We start from the raw sequence: 19,267 nt of genomic DNA, 5'->3' as shown, positions 1-19,267 counted from the left end.
GCATGATAAATGATTCTACCTTGAAAAAGCAATCACATTGCTCATATTCTTGAAGTTCTTCTCTTGCTCCCAGTTTCACAGGAGGAGAACTAAGTGTTGAGGAATATAAGGCTTTGAGCTTGGGGAGTGGGAGGAATAGACATCACACTAAACAAAGCTCTTTTACCCAACTTAGGAAATATTTGGATCATTCATTTTTTATTTGTTGCTCTTCATAGTCCAACAAGATGGTCATAATATATGTTCTGTTGTCAAATATTTGCATAGTATTGTCACAAAACCTTTTTATTGTAAGAGACAGACTCACTAAAGGCAAACCAGGGAAAGAATGTGTGAGGGGTGACTCTAAGAAACAGAAAGCTCATGGAGTATTAAAAAATGAAGTGTGTTCTAGCCTTGTGAGGAGAATAGGATCCCAGAAAACACAAGGGCCAACACAGCAGTTCTCTCTGTATTTGTTCTCTTAATTTCAAATTTCTAAGAGAAGAATCTGATTGGCACTATTATAGGGTATGGTCAATGGTCTGTAATAAACTGGTCACATTTGAATCAGGTCTCCACCGGGCTGAACCATGGCCAGCTACTAGGTCATGAGGCTTGCAGGGCTGCATACTTCAAGGGCTGTGGATATAGGTACTTAGAAACATGCCTATTACATTTACCAGATGTTTGATCCCTTTCTTATTTTATAAAGTTGTTAAATTCTCATGATTCCACTGTGTTCAAACAACAACAACAACAACAACAACAACAACAACAACAACAACAGAATCAGAGCAACCTGGATGTTTCGGATGAAAAAAAAATGTAGGTAGCCCTTATTTAATCTGCTTGACAAAGCTGAGTTTCAACTGTTTTTCCCAATACACCAAATTTTATGGCCTTAACTCTGAATAAGATAACTTCATGCCAAAGCATGTACAGCCAGTCCTTCTCACACTGCCCCCCCAAACCCACCTCACCGAGGGGTAGAGATAGGTCCTCACAGAGATAAGATCTAAGGCTTTTCTCTCTTGGGTGGCTACATGACAGAAACCTCTATGCTGCTCTGCCATACATTATCTCACTTTTCTACACTGAACTTCCAGTCCCATCTTTTTCTAAGTACCTCCCAACATTACTGATCCTACATTTTCATTGTTAGAAGTCAAATTCTTTCAAGGACTAAAAAAGGATTAATGAATGGTGGCTTTTCTTAGTGTGAGAGACACTTTAGTAGTCCAAAGCACTATGGAAGTTACAGTCATCACTCTTACTGTATCCTATCTTCTATGGGAGAAGGCTCACACAAATAACTACACCATGGGGTAGAGTGTATTAAGTGCCACTATAAAATACTAAGGCAGAAATCATCCTCTCCAGAGGTGGGTAAGGTGAGGAAATTTTCAGAAAAGGCTTTAGAGGTATTGGATTGGGCCTCTAAGGGCAGGGGAGGATTTGCATATTCAGAGAATGGTCTGGAGGTGGCATACAGTCAGTCAATCCTGAGCAGAACTATTATTTTTAGCAGCCATTTGCAGGACCAGTTTATTCCACTGCTCTCTTTCCCTCATTTGCCACCTGCCTCTGTTTTAACATTCCTTTTAAAAACAAACAAACAGAAAAAGCATCTATCAATTAGTGTGTTTTTTGGAATTCTTATATTTACTGTTCCCACCTTCTCCGTAGGCATCCAAGAATAAGAAAGGAAAAAAGGAAATAAAGTGTTTCTGCTCTTCCCGTTTCTTTGCTGCCTCTGCTATGATTTTTCAGGAATATTAATCATGGTGAGCTAATATGAAAATAAACATCAGAAAGGTACAAAGTTTTCATAATCATAATGGTTCTCGTTGACTTCTTTCTGAGATGGTAAGTGAAAATTCCTTTTGATTTGTTTACTTTGTTCTTGAAGGTGGTGCTCACCAAACCTTTTTAGTCTTTTGAACTTTGCCTTAGGTCCCACCAACAGCATGAGCAGAGCCCTGCACCCCCCCCCCCCCAACCCCCAGCTTCCCACCTCTACTTCCCAGCAGTTAGACCCACCAAAGTGGTGTGGCTAGCAGGTTAAATGCTTCCTCTTCTCAAGGTGTTCATTTGCATTTATATGGAACCTCAGAGTGGGAGACAATGGTCTCCACCCTCCACTGGAAATCTGGAAGTAAGGCACTGCAATTAGCAAGTAAAAGGCCCTTTTTGTAGGAGAGAACTTTACTGGCAAAAAGGGTTATGATTTTGAGGAGAAAACGCACAATCTTCAGAATCTTTTTAGTTGTATTCAAGGGCCAGCATACTGGAAGTTAAAAAAGAAAAGCCTTAATAAATTTCCTTCAGACTGTTTTTTGGTGAAAAGAAGGTGAGGAAAGGGTGGTAGGTTTGAAGGAAGGTGGTTTCACAAAGAGTCAGATATGCATAACATGTAAGGAAAACTTTTGGAGGAGAGAACATAGCATACGATGTAAGAGAGAAATTTACAATCAATGGAGCAAAATCCTAGGGAGAGAATATGGTCCATGTTCAGAAGCAGAAATAGAGTATGGGTTTAGCACAGAAGAGGGGTACCTCTTCTCAGCAGGACTGAAGTAAGTGATCAAGTGTAAAAATGGAGACTGAGTGTTAGGAAGGTTAAAATAGAGGAACTCCATGATGGATGTCTCAGCCAAATATGAGGCAAGATCACTTAAAGAACTGGAAGAAGACAAAGTACAGTGGGGGGGGCTTGAGGAAAGCAGAAATAGGACAGGTTTGAGAGAAGTACCCTGGATAATCACCCTCCTCATTGAAGAAAGGAGTTTAGAGAATCAGTGAAGACCCAGCCAAGTCTGGAGAGCCTAGAACTCTTAGTGGAACACAGTGATTTTGTAAACTTGTCCAGCAATGCATGGTAGTACTTTCAACCGAGTATAAGAATTACAAAATAATAATAATAATAACAATAATTAATAATAATGATAATGACAACATTTTAGGGGACCTTGTTCATGGTAGATCTTAGTAAGATTTTAATCATTAGAAACATGGAATACACAATATCAAAATACTCATCACACTTGTGATCTGAGAAAAATACAAAAAGAAAAGATTATTGGAGTAAAAAAATTAATTCTTGTTGTCTTCTTTCTATGCTAGCCTAAGGCAAGAAAAAAGGAAATATTAATGTTATTTTTCCCATGTTCTTTTCATTCACTATTATTAAAAAATGTTTTTAAACCAAATCTTTGGCATCATCTTAGTACATTAAAAACGAGTCTTGGGGGCATCTGGGTGGCTCAGTCCATTAAGCGTCCGACTTCGGCTCAGGTTATGATTTCATGGTTCGTGGGTTCAGGCCGAGCATCAGGCTCTGTGCTGACAGCTCAGAGCCCAGAGCCTGCTTTGGATTCTGTGTCTCCCTCTCTGCCTGTCACCTGCTCATGCTCTGTCTCTCTCTCTCAGAAATAAACAAACATTAAAAAAATTAATAAATAAAAATGAGTCTTATAAGAATTTGCATTTTACTTTTTTTCATTTTCCAAACACACACACACAGAAGCCAGAAATGAAAGGCATGATGAGCAAACTTCCAGGATGGCAAGGCTCTATGGTCCCTGCTGATTCCTTCCCAATTCGGGAAATATTTGGGGGGAACACTCACATGTTCAACTGTTCTATTCTGCACTTCAACCCTGCATAAGATTATCAACTAAGTTTACATTTTACTACAAATTGTAAGAGGTGTTTTTCCAATCAAGATACCATATTAACAAGTCTTATCTATTTTTGCAATTTTCAAGTATAGCAAGATAAAAACTAATACCAAAGCATATTATTCAACTTAAAATTCAGCACAGTAGTTAGATATATGTACCTTGCACACACATTAATCTCTTTCTCTCAACAAATATTTGTAATTTCCAAAATCCTAACTGCTTTTTCACAAAATATGGTCCCTCCAACTTAAGAGGCAGTAACATAAACATTATATTCTTACATCTTACTGACATGGCAAAATCACCAAAAGAAGGAACCTAAGAATATCAGTGGCTACGTGATAGAGCAGTATAATGCTTAAAAGTCTAATGTCTTCATGAAGACCCACTTGAATAGCCAGCATTTAACTATGAAAGTTATTTACAAAAAGCAATCAGTATTGACAAGCTAGCACAAAGTGACCAAATGAAAGCATAGAACCTGTTATTAAACCTCAAGATTTTTCTGTGTACTGATTCCATAACTGAGTTCATTTCTTCATAAAATTTAGAGGTAAACTGGAAAATACCCAGAAAACTTCAATCAACTGCAATCTATTTCCTTTACTCTCTGAGATCATCGGAACGCATGAAGAACTGACTTTATCACCTGTTTTTCCCCACTGGGTAAACTGAGGGGAAAGAGCATGCACCTGCCAGGCTCACAGTGTGGAATGTACACACAGGTGGGTCTTTAATAAACACCCTTCAATGGAGGGATTAGAGGCTTGCTTGGAAAAGCAGGGAACACATTTAAGTGACGACTCGATGACATCCAACATATTATACGTCAGCCAGTTCCTTGCTAAAATATCATTCAAAGGAAATCTTTGAGTCTCCTTTAGGTTAGGCATTAAGTTTTTAAACCCAGAATTTTGAGGCAAGATCCGCCCCAGGGAAAGGGGAGTGGTTCGGAAAAACACGTAGAATTCAGGTGGATCAGTGACGTCAGGAAGAAGCAGCGAATTAAGGGATAGGGAGCAAACTCACCTGGAGTAGCAGAAGCTGCACACAGGTCAAAGGTCAAAGGTCAAGGCCTCAGGGAGTTCCCCGGACGCAGGAAAAGTGAAATGCCCACTCCTAGGTTCTCATGGATTCGTATAAGGGCTCAGCTGTTCCTGCCTTTGAGGTGAGATGAGGGACAAACACTGCCATGCACAGCTGGGGTTGACAGGAAGCCAAGGCGCAAGCTGCCTCAGGTGTCAGAGCCAGCACGCGGGAATCTCCCTGTATTTCTTCCCTACACCCCCTCCCGCTCCCCAAGCCTGAGACACCTCCAGCCTCACTCCCCACCTTCTTCAGGCCCTCTCGCTCTTAACAGCATCGGTCTCTATGGCGACCTGAAACCGCAGTTCGCATTGGCCCGTTCAATATGAGGGCCGGGCCAATAGGGAGGGCCAGCCTTCTCCTTCCGACCAATGGCGTTGGCGGGGAGCAGGTCCGGAGACGGCGGCGTGCTGACGTTCCCGGGAGCCCGGGGCTGGCTGGGCAGGCGGGCTGGCGGCTGGGCGGGCGGCGGCGGCGGCCTCTGGGCAGTAGAGGGGGCTCCGGGGCTGAGTCCGTGTCGACGCCGGCCGCGGAGGCGGCACCATGGGCACTGGGTAGAGGGGCAAGTTGGCCACCGCCGCCGCCCGGGGTGGTGGGAGAGCAGCTTCGGGGGAGGGGGCGGGTGGGGGAGGGAGGGGCGGGCAGCCGCTTGGCCGCCGCACTTTTTTAATTTTTTCGGGTGCCGCAGCGACGACCCCTCGGCGCAGATGTCCCTGATCCCCCGAGCGACGACGGGCGCTGCCTAACCTGGAAAGTAAGTGTGCGGGCTCGCGGGAGGGCGCGAAGACTCCTGCCCCCGAGACCCCCGGCCCTCGCCCCCTCGCGCCGGAGCCGGGACCTGCCTGTGAGGGACGCGTGGGGGACGGGCGCCTCCCTCCCGTTACTCCGTCCCCACCGCCTCGCGGCCGCCTCGGCTTTCCTGCCCCGCCTCGTGTTCCTGCCCGCACTCGCCTGCCTGCTCCCCTCCCCCCGGCAGGCGCACAAGTTTCACCCTCCATTTGCTTTTCCCGGCTATTACTCTCCTCCGGTCTCCCCTGCGCGCCGCGCACGACCCTCCCCGCGTTGGCTTGTTCGGATCCAGATCCCCCAGCCCCGAACTTGAGCGCCTCGCCGAGCCCTCCCGGACGTCTGCCTCGAGGCTCACCGGCTCTTGCCCGCCTGGCACGCCGCCCCGCGCCCCCGACACCCTGGGGCGCCCGCCTTCCCCAGCCCTCGGGGCGGTCTGTCCGTCCCTCCAGCCCCAGGTCCTGCGTCCTGGCCCCCTCTCCTTCCTCCCACGCCCCTGTTGCCTGCACAGTCTCGCGTTTGCCCCGCGAGTCCCGCGCTCCTGCGGGTCCTGCCCACCCCCCTCCGTCCAGCGCGCCCCTCGCTCTTCGCGGCGTATCCTCACGCTCCACCCCTCCTGGTTCCCCAGCCTAGAGCTTCCTCCGCTGCCCTCCTGCGCCGCCGCTTCCACCTCACCCTGCCTGGAGTTAAAGCGGAGCTGCGGTACCCCCCCCCCCCCAACCCCGGGTCGTTCTGGAGTCCCTGCCCACCGCTGGAGCTGCCTGGTCCTCTTTCCCCTACCCGGGAAACGAGGGGATGAGCGACGGGGCCGGAATTTGGCTGCGTGTTGGCTGAGTGCGACAAACTGAGAGCGCGGGCAGTGCAGGCGCCGCGGCGGCCGTGGCCGCTCGGGGCGCAGCAATAGGCAGGTGTGTGTGTGTGTATCCGGGGGGCGGAGGTGGGGGGGGGGGGGGGACGCGCGCCGCGGGCTCCTCGGCTGGCGACAGATTGTGCAGGAATGCGAGGAATGCACCAGGGGCATAGTCCACTCGGCCCGCCGCGGCTGCACTAGCGCCTTCCTGGCCCAGCTTTCGCCGCTCAGCCAGAGGTCACCGGAGCATCTTCGGAGCTGGTGAGCCTAGCTCCACTCCTCTCTTCTCTTCCCCTTGCCTCTCTCCATGCGGCAGAGAGGGCGGCAGAGGGGAAGCGCAGCAGTTCTGTTGGGCTTCAGCTAGCATTTAGCCTGGGTTTTTGCTGCATTGGTCTCCAGGATCGTGAATTTGGGGTGGATGGCGGTGTAGCCAAGGTTATTGATCATTGCACAAGGTTCTTGGCAAGTTTGGTTTGCAAGATTTGAATAGTGCCTGTTTTTTACGAGGGTTTTCTGAAAACCTGCAGGAAAGGTGCCCAAGGTTCTTAGAGTAATGAGCTTGCAGCCAACGCATTTTAGCACTATCAAAAATGTCTGTTAATGCTCATGGATAGGGATGTACCGCAAGAGAGAACTTGAATGCATCACTTTGCTGTCACAAGAATTGCAATTTTTTCTCGTCATGCTGGGTTGTGTTTAGACCTCTTATAATACATAATGAATAGAAACAGAGAAGCAGTGTTTGGTCAGCGATGGGACAGATAGAACTGTCTGGTACAGTTAAATTCGGGGCGTGTCAGTTACCATTGGAAGTAACTGGGGACAACACAATCATGTATATTTCAAGATGTAATTTATTAGTTGAGGTCTCAGTTCTTTTTGTTACTGAGTTTGAAAAAATAAATGCAGCCCTCCAACTTTTAACTAATGGTAATTATGTATAAAATCAATAATAATTAATATAGTTTTTCGTCAAATTTTATTTTCTGTAATGCAGAAAAGCACATTTTCGACAGACGGTGTGTTTCTAGAATTGGGCTTAGATTATTACATTTTAAAAGGGAAAGTAGAAGACCGCTTTGCTTTTTGAATGCAGTGTGTTGCAATGGAAGTAACATCTTTTCTGGTACCTGTGAAATAGTTATGGAAATGGCAACATTACAATGAGAACAACCGATGTCCAAAATAAGGTTTCTGGATGTTGAAAAGCATACTATGTATGCCTATATTTGACACAGTTTGCTTTGGAGGTTGAGTTTACTACAAGCCTCTCCACACTTCGTTATTTTTGTATCAGATTCAGGAAAATAATAAGTTGATTGTCTAGCTGTCTTCCAACACCTACTTTGTGTGAATCAAGTGCACTGAAAAGTATAAGATGAGTACCTTTTAGTTAAGGACTCAACAGAAAGGAAAAATAGAAAAAAATGAAAAAACTTTGCACTGGGAAAGGTTGTGTGTATTAACTGCTACATTGTTTTTTAGGTAGGTCCCTAATCTGTAGACCTTCTCATTTATAGATTTAACTCTAAATTGGAGTTAGTAACACTGTGTAGGATATTGGGAGGTGTTTATGGATGCTAACAGGAAATTTGTTATGTAACAATATCATATTACAGCAGAGTTTAACACATGCTTATTTGACTTGATGTGAAGATTAGAAAGTAAAAGTACATTCAGTTTCTCTGCTACCTTAGAAATTGAAATAACTCATTCAAGTATATAATGTATATACGTGATTGGCTGTGCAAATAGTTTTACCTGCTTCAGGTAAAGGTATGCTTTCAGTTGGAAATAGATTTTAGTTGTTACAGATACTTGAAGAGAAGTAGCTCTAAAACTAGTAATCATTCACAATCAAAAATAACATAAATTGTGTTTTGATGATAGTATATTCCCTTACCAACCCCCGCTATTATATAAGTAGAAGGTACTGCATTTCACATATTAGATGTTATACTGAAGATTCTAAATTGTGGAATTAAGTGTCCAGTTTTCTTAATTCTTAACCTATACTGGTTTTGAAGGGAGATAGGGGAGCAGGGTAGTGATGGGAAGCATAAGAGAAGGTAAGCAGAAAGTAGGAGCAGCTGGCGTTCATCCAGGAAAAAAAAAATGTTACTGCTGCATTTACAGGCTGAATAAATCAATCTATTTCAGTGAGTAGTTCTGATATAATTTGACTTAAAGAAACTACTCCCTAACTCAGTTTAATAAAAACTTTAGCAATTGTATGACCTTGAGTAATTGAATTAAGTCTATATTAAGTCAGAATTGCAATTTCTTATTTCTATACAAATTGGGAAAGTTAATTTAAAACTTTTAAATTCACTTAATTAAAAAAACCAGTTATTGCCAATTTTAAAATTGAATTCTTTCCTTGTTGTTGGCCAAGGATTGATTTAAATAGAGAATTGTTCCATCACCAATCATTTGGGAAGTCCAGTCTCTCACCTGACTGCTTTGAAATTTTAAAGTATTTTGAGAATGCTCTATAATCTGGTGGGGTTCCCCCCCGCCATTTCAATCAAGGGGTAAATCTCTAATTTGCCTAATTTTAAAATAGAATTATAATAATGAAGTCATACATGCATTATTAACTGGAAGATAAAGTAGGGGTTATTCTAGGGTTATTCTGGGGCATAAACATTCATGGAATTGTATGTCACTTTGGAAAGCTGCCTTCATGCCTTCATTGTACTGGGAGATAATTACTTCTTCGATGTCTTAAATGGTTTTGTAGTGCCTTTCCTGCGCTGAAGGGGGAAGAAGAATCTGATACAGGACACCAGTGGACTGATCATGTTTAGAAAATTAGGTAACTATTTCATGCCCAAACTGTAACTACAAAGAGCTGCAGAGAGAGAGGAAGTAAAACTTTAAGATACCTGAATGTGAGACTTCATAAACTGCCAGTAAGTGATGATCTCAATCAGCAGATCAATTTGATGCCCAGCTGTAAGAAATAACAGGCTTCTTTTAGGATAAGGAGGTGAGGGCCTAAGTGACAAAGAGCAACAATTCATGTGCTTGCTGGTTTCAGTTGAGAAGTTGCACAACATTCATATGTTGTTCACATTATCACTTTAATAAATCAGTAGAATTATCTTCATCTTTTGGGGGCTTTGTTACCGTAACTAATTGGGGATATTACATGATGGTTCTTTTCAGTGAAACTTAGAATACTGCAGACATTCCATTTGTCACTGGTCTAAGTATTTTCTTTTTATAATTTAGATTTACTGTTATTTGGTATACTAATAAATGTTAGCTACATTGCTGATCATTTGATTATTCATAGTCTTGATATTATAGTTTATTGTGACTAATACATAATGATTCACTGCAGATGATAAAATGCCATTAGAGATTGGATTGTAAAGTTTTAATACTATAAAATATATAAATTAAAATATGGAAGTGTCTGCATTATTTTAAGTCATGTCATTATGAAACATTTTTCATGAACTGTATAATGCCTGCTGATTCAGTAGATGCCAGTCCCTCTAGGTAGATATAATATTATATAGCCTTCATTGAGTCCAGAACTCAACAAACAAAGGGTGAGTAGGGAGGGGGTAAGTGAACCAATAACCCTCTTCAACTGCCAAGGCATGTTTGCTTCTATCATTATTGTCTATGTTAAATATAAATTTAGTGAGTTGTAAATATCCAGAGAAGTTTATTCTGTTCTTCCTTAATCTGGATCCCCTCCCCTGCCCCCTTTCCCCGACGTCAAACACTACCACCCAATGCATCTGTCTGCTTGGAGAGGCAGAGAAAGCCTCTTTTCAGGAGCCATTTAATATTGAAGCTGATGCTTAGTGTTCCAAGTTGAATTTAGAGTGGATGCGGGTTTTTGTCATCAAAATGGCATTATATATAAAAGGTAAAATGTGTCGTTGAAGAGGGGTCATCAGAGTACTCTGTAGGCTTTGGAGGCCTGGCCTGGAACTTGGAATACAGTTTTTCATAGATGCCACGGCTGACTTACACATAGGCTTTTAAAACACTGGGAAGTAGTGTCTGAAGTTCTGGTCCTTTGTAAGCTCTCTCAAATTGCAGACGGGGAGGTGAAAAGCACCCTACTCCAGAAATTAGGATATCTATCACTGAACCTTATGGCCCTAATAAACCATTTAACATTTGGGTTATAGCTTCCTCCTTTTAAAAATGCAAGGTTTTGGGGGCACTTGGGTGGCTTAGTTAAGCATCTGACTTCAGCTCAGATCATGGTCTCGGGGTTCCTGAGTTCAAATCCCACCCCCTGCTTCAGACTCTGTGCTGACAGCTGAGCCTGGAGCCTGCTTTGGATTCTGTGTCTCCCTCTGTCTCTGCCCCTCCCCCACTTGTACTCTGTCTCTCTCTCTCTCTTTCTCTCTCAAAAATAAATAAAAACATTAAAAATAAATACAAATAAAAATGCAGGGTTTGGGGTGGCTGGGTAGCTCAGTGAGTTAAGTGTCTCTTATTTCAGCTTAGGCCGTGGTCTCACAGTCCACGGGTTCAAGCCCCACGTTGGGCTCTGTGCTGACAGTGCAGAGAACCTGCTTGGGATTCTCTCTGCCCCTACCCTGCTAGTGTACTCTCTCACGCGCTCTTTCTCTCAAAAATAAACATCAAGTAAAAATGAAGGGTTTGGATTGCATTGCTTTGCTCAAGGTTTCCAAAGCCCTCCATGCTTTTGCTTTTTTTTTTTTTTTTTAAAGAAAAGTTTTCTAAGCATTAGTTTATGTAATCAGTCTTCTTTCTCCTTCCCCAAATCATAGCAACAAAGGAGTTGGAGTTCTCTTTTGGGACTTTTGAATCTCCTTCATGGGCACCTTAAATTGTTTTGTTTTTTTCTTTTGTAACAAGATCATTTTGGGAAGTGAGAGGAACAGATTAATGTATATAATGTTTTCACGGTCTTTGGCTGTCTACCCCTAACCCACCCCTCATCCAGGATTAACCATGGTAGTTTAGGTCGGAAAAGGTCCTTGGACTTTCACCTTGACACTGGGTGAATCCATAAAATGTATCAGTAAAGCAGTGAGGTGTCTGCTTAGAAGTCAGACTGCCATAGTTAAGTTCTATTTGCTAGGTGTGTGACGTGCTAAATTATATAAATTCTATAGATCTCATTTTACTCATTTGTAAAACAATGATATAAGTATCCACCTCAAATGGTTGTGAGGAATAAATGAGTCAATGCATGTAAAGCCCTTAAAGCTCAGGGCCAGCTCTTAATACATTTAAACCCTTATTCTTGCATTGTTGTACTTAATGATACTTTCTGTAGCATCTACTATATATTGGGCAAATTATTAACTTGCTTTCTTTTATCTTAGTAAATACGATTATGAATCTAAATAAAATATTTCAGGGAAAATATAAACTACGAAAGAGAAATTATGAGTTTGATAGTTTGCAAGAGATTGTTCATAAGGAAAAGAATCCAGCAAAATCAAAGAAGGGCCTTTTTAAAATAGGGAAGTTATAACTTCTTGGGGTGCTTGGGTTGCTCAGTCGGTTAAGTGTCTGACTTTTGCTCAGGTCGTGATCTCGCTCGCGTTCGTGAGCTTGAGCTCCTTGTTGAGCTCTGTGCTGACAGCTTAGAGCTTGGAGTCTGCTTCGGATTCTGTGTCTCCCTCTCTCTGCCCCTTCCTCGCTCACAGTTTATCTCTCACAAATAAACAAGCATTAAAAATATTAAAAAAAAATAAAATAGGGGAGTTACAACTTCTTTAGTTAGGCAATATGTAAAGGCACAAAATACCACTAACCAACACATGTAGGAGGTTTGGTTGAATAATTCCTTAATAAACGTGTTTGAAAGGTAAAGACTGATAGTATTATATTTCAGGGGCCAGAGTGGAAACGCTTGCAAAATGTAAAGTATCTTTTAATTATGTATATAACTATTGCATTTGTAATTCTAATTAGTATCATTTTATACACTGTCTTTCCTGGTCTTTACATGAAGAAAGTGTTAGTGGTTTTTTTTGTTTTGTTTTTTAATATAATTTATTGCCAAATTGGCTTCCATACAGCACCCAGTGCTCATCCCAGCAAGTGCCCTCCTCAATGCCCATCACCCATTTTCCCCTCGCCCCCACCCCCCATCCGCCCTCAATTTGTCTCTCTGTATTTTAGAGTCTCTTGTGGTTTGCCTCACTCCCTCTCTCTACTGTAACTATTTTTTCCCCTTCCCTTCCCCCATGGGCTTCTGTTAAGTTTCTCAAGATCCACATATGAGTGAAAACATATGATATCTGTCCTTCTCTGACTTATTTCACTCAGTGTAATACCTTCCAGTTCTGTCCACGTTGCTGCAAATTTCATGATTTTATTCAGAAAGTGTTAGTGTTAATCATATATGCATTTATGGCCTAAAATGCAGCTTGTAAATTAACTTAAAAAAATATATATATATATTTTATTTTAGAGAGAGCACACAAGCCAGGGAGAGGGGCAGAGGAAGACAGAGAAAATCTCAAGCAGGCTCCATGCTCCGCACAGAGCCCAATGCAGGGCTTGATCTCACCACCCTGGGACCATGACCTAAGCCGAAATCAAGAGTTGGATGCTCAGCCAACCGAACCACCCAGGCACCCCTTAAATCAGCTTTTCAAACTGATGTTTCTGTCCAGAAATGAGCACTTGAAATTGACAGGAAATTGCCAAAGCAATGAAAGACTGGAAGTTTGGAAGATACTTAATGTAATAAACCAAGAGACAGTGGTGTAAGAGATATAAAGAGTCTCTTGTTCTAGACCTGGCTGGGTTACTACATAGGTGTGTGTCCCATGAGTAAGTCCTTTACCTCTGGGCTCTAGTTTTCTCATGTATAAAATGAGGGAGTTGAACTAGATGCTCTCTAGAGCCCTAGTACTTATATTTCACCATGCTTAGAATTACATGTTGTCATTCTGTTTAATTTTTCCCCCAGCAGAAATGAGGACTGTCTTCTCAAGTATTTATTAAAATTTACTTTTTAGGATAAGGGGAGAAAGTTGAAGTTGTATACATGAAATGCTCAGCTCATAAAAATATAAGCATTGTAGCCAGACAAACATTTGACCTAATGTTGGCTGAGTCAGTGGCTAACCTCTTGGATTCATTTGTTAATAGCCAGTTTCCTGTGCACTTTTGAGGCTTAACCCCTAATTGAGACTAAATTTTCCGGAAGTTGGATAGAAACAGAAGGGGGATTTAGGTGGTGATTTGAGGGGACTAGTCTTGTTAAAATGAGAAAGACCCACTTACCATTTGCTTTAATTTTGTTTTGGCCTCAAAGACATGAACTGAGAGTTGTTCCTCTGAAAACATTTTGCTTTTCCATAAATACTTTATGTTCGTAGGAACTCACTAATTCATATCTCATTATAGAATATAGATCTCTTTCATTTAACTCTAATCTTTGCATGCAGACAATGTACAGTGTTCGGAAACTGGTGGATTCCAACAGGATGATATTGTTCTTGGATTGTGTTTTTTGTTTTTGTTTTTTAAAGCAGTTAAAAACTCTGTTGAGGAGAGCTTCTTCTAGATCCTGCTCTCCCCTACAAAGGGGAAAAAATCCTTATAGAACTTACATATGTATACATCCATAAACAGTAGTTTAAAAATATTGAGATCAACTGTTTTCTTTTGCTAATGTAATCAGTACATTATTTTCAAAAGGAGAATTATGTATGTATATAATGTATGCAATATTAATTTTCAGTGTCATGATCAAAGTAAACACTTGAATAGGCTTTTCAGTTTCCATACCTTCACAAGAATTAGAAGCACTCATGTAAAATGGAAACCAGTAATAACCACTTTGAAGTGAAGCGCATCATATATTCTGACACCTGTACCCTGTATTGAATAGGAAAGAAGGACTGATCTAGCTAGTTAGAAGTAACTTCTTATTCTTGAATACTACCAAGGGTTCAAACAAAGGGAATGAACACAATTAGTGCTTCATATTTACTGGAGCCCTACCATGTATGTGTTCTGTTTTGGATACCTCTTATTTAAAAAGATACACGATTCATTTTAGCTCCTTTCATCAACATTCATTAGTCCCCTGCTCTGTATCAGACTGTGCTAGGCCTCATGGCCAAATAATGGTTTCTATCAGGAGTTTTAGTTGGATTCAGTATTGAGAGTCTCCATCTTTAAGGAATTTGTGATTAATTTTACAATCCAGTTGGGAAAGATAATACACATGAACTGGAAAAAAAAAGTCCTAGAAAACTTTGGTATATAAATAAACATGCAAAATTTTTCTGTAAGTGTTAAGAAAGAGCTGTAAGATGACTTTGTATTAACTGGGTTTTAGCTAAATCTACTTTTTTGGTATGTGTTGATACATTACCAGAATCTAGATAGACAGCTGCCTGCCTTAACCACTGTCTGTGGCTTTCTTTGGAAAAACCTTGCATCTGAAAAAGTACACTATTACCAATAGTAAGGTAGAGATTTCAGAAAAGGTTTTAATCATGAACTTGATTATTTGGTTATATTTTTTAGAGTACTTTACCAAATACCTTGTGTAAAATGATCACAATGAAAATTAATTCTTGATGAAAAACCATAATTTATGCTTAAGTAAGTTCTTTTTTTTTAACTTCTTTTTTTAAATTTTTATGTTTTTATTTTATTTTTGAGAAAGAGAGAGAGAGAGAGCGTGAGAGAGACAGAGTGCTAGTGGGGGAGGGGCAGAGAGAGAAGGAGACACAGAATCTGAAGTAGGCTCCAGACTCTAAGCTGTCAGCAGAGAGCCCGATGCGGGGCTTGAACTCACGGATGGTGAGATCATGCCCTGAGCCGAAGTCGGACACCCAACCGACTGAGCCACCTAGGCGCCCCTTAAGTAAGTTCTTATTTTCATTTTCATATAGCAGTACTTTGGTTTATTGTGTTTTGTGCTTTTCTTTATTCTTTATGCAATTTATGTGCCTTTATAAGTCCAGACTCATTATCTATTATTGAAAATATCCCCTTCCGTTGTTATGAATAAACAGAAGAATGTTTTGAAAATCTCTTGTGACATCTGCTAGAATAAATGGTCTCATTGAATCTTACCTTAAATCTCAGACTGATGTACTACTGTTGGGAATTTTCCACTTATTGTCAATTTGTCAATGACTGAATAAGCAGAAGAGTCAGTTTTTTTTTTAAAGCACTAAAAAAGGAATCCGAAAACCCAATTGGACTTGCACAAGAACTGCTATTATTTTGAGACCTGTGATAAACAACTCAGCTGTTGAAATGTCTAATTCAGACTGTCAGCAGATGAAAAATTCAGACTGTCAGTCTGAAATCTTTAGACAGGCTATTGGCAGGTGTCAGTCTTCAGAAATACTGTTTGTAGGTCATTCGTTTGGAGCTCTGAACACAGTTTTCCATAGAAGCAATATAAATCCAGAAATTCAGCATCCTAAAATATAACTAGAATTTAGAATATATTGGTTCCCATTGTCCTCCTCTGAGCTCTTCAATGGCAGGGATTTTGTCTTTGTGTGTGACTTATTCTTGACCTCTAGTCTTTCTAGATGTTTATAAGAATAAATTGTGTTTTTTTAAATAATTTTTATTTGAGTATAAATGACAATGTTACATTCATTTCAGATATACAACATAGTGATTCAACTTCTGTGTTATGCTATGCTCACCCAAAGTGTAGCTATCATCTGTCCCTATGCTGCACTATTACAGTATCACTGACCTATTCCTTATGCTGTCCCTTTCATTCCCATGACTTATTCATTACATAAATGGAAGCCTGTATCTCCCCCTCCTCTTCACTCAGTTTGTTCACCTCTCTTCCCTCCTGGGAAACATCAGTTCTCTGTATTTTTAGGTTTGATTCAGCTCTGTATTTATTCATTTTTTTAGACTCCATATATGAGTGAAATCATGGTATTTTTCTTTCTCTCACTTATTTCACTTAGCATAATATCCTCTATATCCATCCATGTTGTTGCAAATGGCGAGATCTCTTCATTTTTTAATGACCATGTAGTATTCAACTGTGTGTGTGTGTATACACACATACATACATACATTCACCACATGTGTTTTATCCATTAATCTATTGATAGACACTTGGGTTGCTTCCATGTCTTGGCTATGTGGATTATGTGATATTTCTGTTTTTAATTTTTTGAGGAACCTCCATACTATTTTCCACAGTAGTTGTACCAATTTACATTCCCACCAGCAGTGCATGAGAGTTCCTTTCTCTCCACATCCTTGCCAACACTTGTCTTTTCTTGTCATTTTGATGTTAGCCATTCTAACTGGTATAAGGTGATAGCTCATTGTGGTTTTGATTTGGATTTCCCTGGTGATGAGTGATGTCAAGCATCTTTTCTTGTGTCTGTTGGCCATCTCGATGTCTTCTTTGGAAAAAATCTGTTCACGTTCTCTGACCATTTTTTAAATCAGATTGGGGTTTATTGGTGTTGAGTTGTAGAAGTTGTTTATATAATTTGAATATTCACCCTTCATCAGATAAATCCTTTGCAAATGTCTTCTCCCATTAATGAATGAGTGTTAAATTACAATTTTGGAATACCTTCACCAACTACTCTTGGATTAACTTCTCTCTGCAGCCCTCTTTCTTTTGTAAATTATTTTTGTAAACTGTTTATCATGCATATTTCAATGGCAGCACTGCATTTGCCTCATAGAAAAATTACCTTTGTAATACAACTTGCTAGATAATTTATCATATCAAATTCCTTACTAAAAATCCTCAATTAGAAGATGTTAAGCATATTGATTCATATTCATATTAATTTTAATTGCCTATATTATAACTATGATGAAATGAATTTACATAGTCCTCTTTCTCGTACTATTCACATGCAGACATCAAGCACCAAGACCAGCTTGATCAGGTTTTGGCAGTATGACATTGAGCAAATTTTCTGTGTCCTTGTCTTTTGTAAATTAGTAATAACTTTTATACACCCAGCTGATGAATTGAGGTCAGGAGTAGATGTAATTTTAAGCACATGAAGTTTTTCAAAGGAAAAAGTTTACTAAAATAGTATGATTTATACTATAAACCTACATAAACATTAAAAATACTAAAACAGGAAATTTCATAGCTTGTTTTAGCCCAGTGGGTACACCAAACCTTTGTTTGATTTTAATAGTGCGGTTGGAAATACTCTTAAGACATTTTGGTGGTCCCTCCCCTAACCTCAATCACAGTGGTAAAATTTGAATAAATAATAATTTAAAAAATAAATTTTAATTGTGAAATTATTTTGAAATCACATGTGGCTTTAAGAAATAACACAGAGATGGGGCGCCTGGGTGGCGCAGTCGGTTAGGCATCCGACTTCAGCCAGGTCACGATCTTGCGGTCCGTGAGTTTGAGCCCCGCGTCAGGCTCTGGGCTGATGGCTCAGAGCCTGGAGCCTCTTTCCGATTCTGTGTCTCCCTCTCTCTCTGCCCCTCCCCCGTTCATGCTCTGTCTCTCTCTGTCCCAAAAATAAATAAACATTGAAAAAAAAAATTAAAAAAAAAAAAAGAAATAACACAGAGATCCTGGGTACCCTTTACCTAGTTTCCTCCAATGGTAACAGTTTGCAAAACTACAGTACAGTGTCACGGCCAGGATACAGTCAGGATACATAACAAATTCTATCACTACAAGCATCTCCTATGTTGCTCTTGTAGAGCCACAGCCTCACTTCTCTTTCACCCTCACCCCCTCCTTAATCTCTACCAACAACTTAATTTAATTTAATTTAATTCCATTTCTATAATTTTGTCATTTTAAGAATGTTACATAAATAGAATCATATGGTGTGTGACTTTAGAATTTTGGGTTTTGTTTTTACTCAGCATAATTCCTTAGAGATTCATTCAGGTTGTTCTGTATCAATATCTCTTCTGTTTAATTGCTTAGTATTACATAGTATGGATGTACCACAGTTTGTTTAATCATTCACCTATGGAGGGACATCTGGGTTATTTTTAATTTATGATAATTTTAAGTTTACAAATATAACTGCTATAGATATCTGTATCCTAGAAAATGCGTAGGAATGAAATTGCTGGATTGATTTTTTTTTTTTTAAGATACTATTTTTAAGTAATCTATACCCAGCGTGGGGCTCGAACTCAGAAACCCAAGATCAAGAGTCACATGCTCCACCAACTGGAGCCAGACAAGTGCCCCTGAATTACAATTTTTGAAAGCTTTCTCTCTGTGATTACACACTGAATTACATGAGGCCTCATGTAAAGTTAGGTAAATTACCAAAACTTGTCTGTAAAATATATAGACAACTTGTCTATAAAACATAAAGTCTTTTATCTTTTGTTAGTGTTTTACAAATACTACTCCCATAAGTTTACCTTATTTTTAGCAAAACATCATTCATTTTAAGTGGATATCCTGAACTTGGTTTGTAGCTTGACTTCAGTGTTTGTTTTCTGTTCTGTTTTGTTTTGGACAGCAGGTATACTTAATTTCTGGTAGCAGTACTGTAATTTTAAATGCAATTCTTGATGTTGCGTTTATTTGGAATTTCACCTATGTGGGATGTACAACATTATAGGTAATGTTCTTCCCAAAAAAAGGTGTTTATTGTGTACCATGCTAACAGGCAAAGTGGGGACGTAAAATGAAGACATCAGTATCCTTGTATGTGATTGGAATTGATCCAGCTGTCAGGTAGAAGACAATAAGCATACCTGGTATTTTTAAAGGCAAAGACTCTTTCTTTCCTAGGAGAGAAGACATTTTTTAAAGCGTGATTCTCTCACTTTCTCCTCTTAACCCCCTGCTTTTTGCATGATTACATACAATTTCTGCTAGAAAAAAAAAATGCTGAAATTGTCTAGCCTAAAGTCTTTACTATTAATAATTTGATTTTTTGAATTA

General features: G+C 40.3%; 1 protein-coding gene across 1 annotated transcript in view; it reads left to right on the top strand.

The window, feature by feature from the left end:
- Nucleotides 1–5,451: 5,451 nt before the first annotated feature.
- The window catches only part of PKP4 (plakophilin 4), a 240,103-nt gene continuing 226,287 nt past the window's right edge, over nt 5,452–19,267 (top strand). Inside the window, exon 1 of the mRNA XM_047085087.1 lies at nt 5,452–5,505. The gene's annotated coding sequence lies outside the window, so the exon portion shown is untranslated. The remainder of the gene's footprint in view (nt 5,506–19,267) is intronic.

The sequence above is a fragment of the Lynx rufus genome, unplaced genomic scaffold (assembly GCF_022079265.1).
Source record: "Lynx rufus isolate CCGP_SWC_20201006 ecotype Redwood Valley unplaced genomic scaffold, mLynRuf1.p SCAF_2, whole genome shotgun sequence".
In the NCBI taxonomy this organism is placed as follows: Eukaryota; Metazoa; Chordata; class Mammalia; order Carnivora; family Felidae; genus Lynx; species Lynx rufus.
The sequence above is the reverse complement of the archived record's forward strand: the minus strand, read 5'-3'. Positions and strand labels throughout refer to the sequence as shown.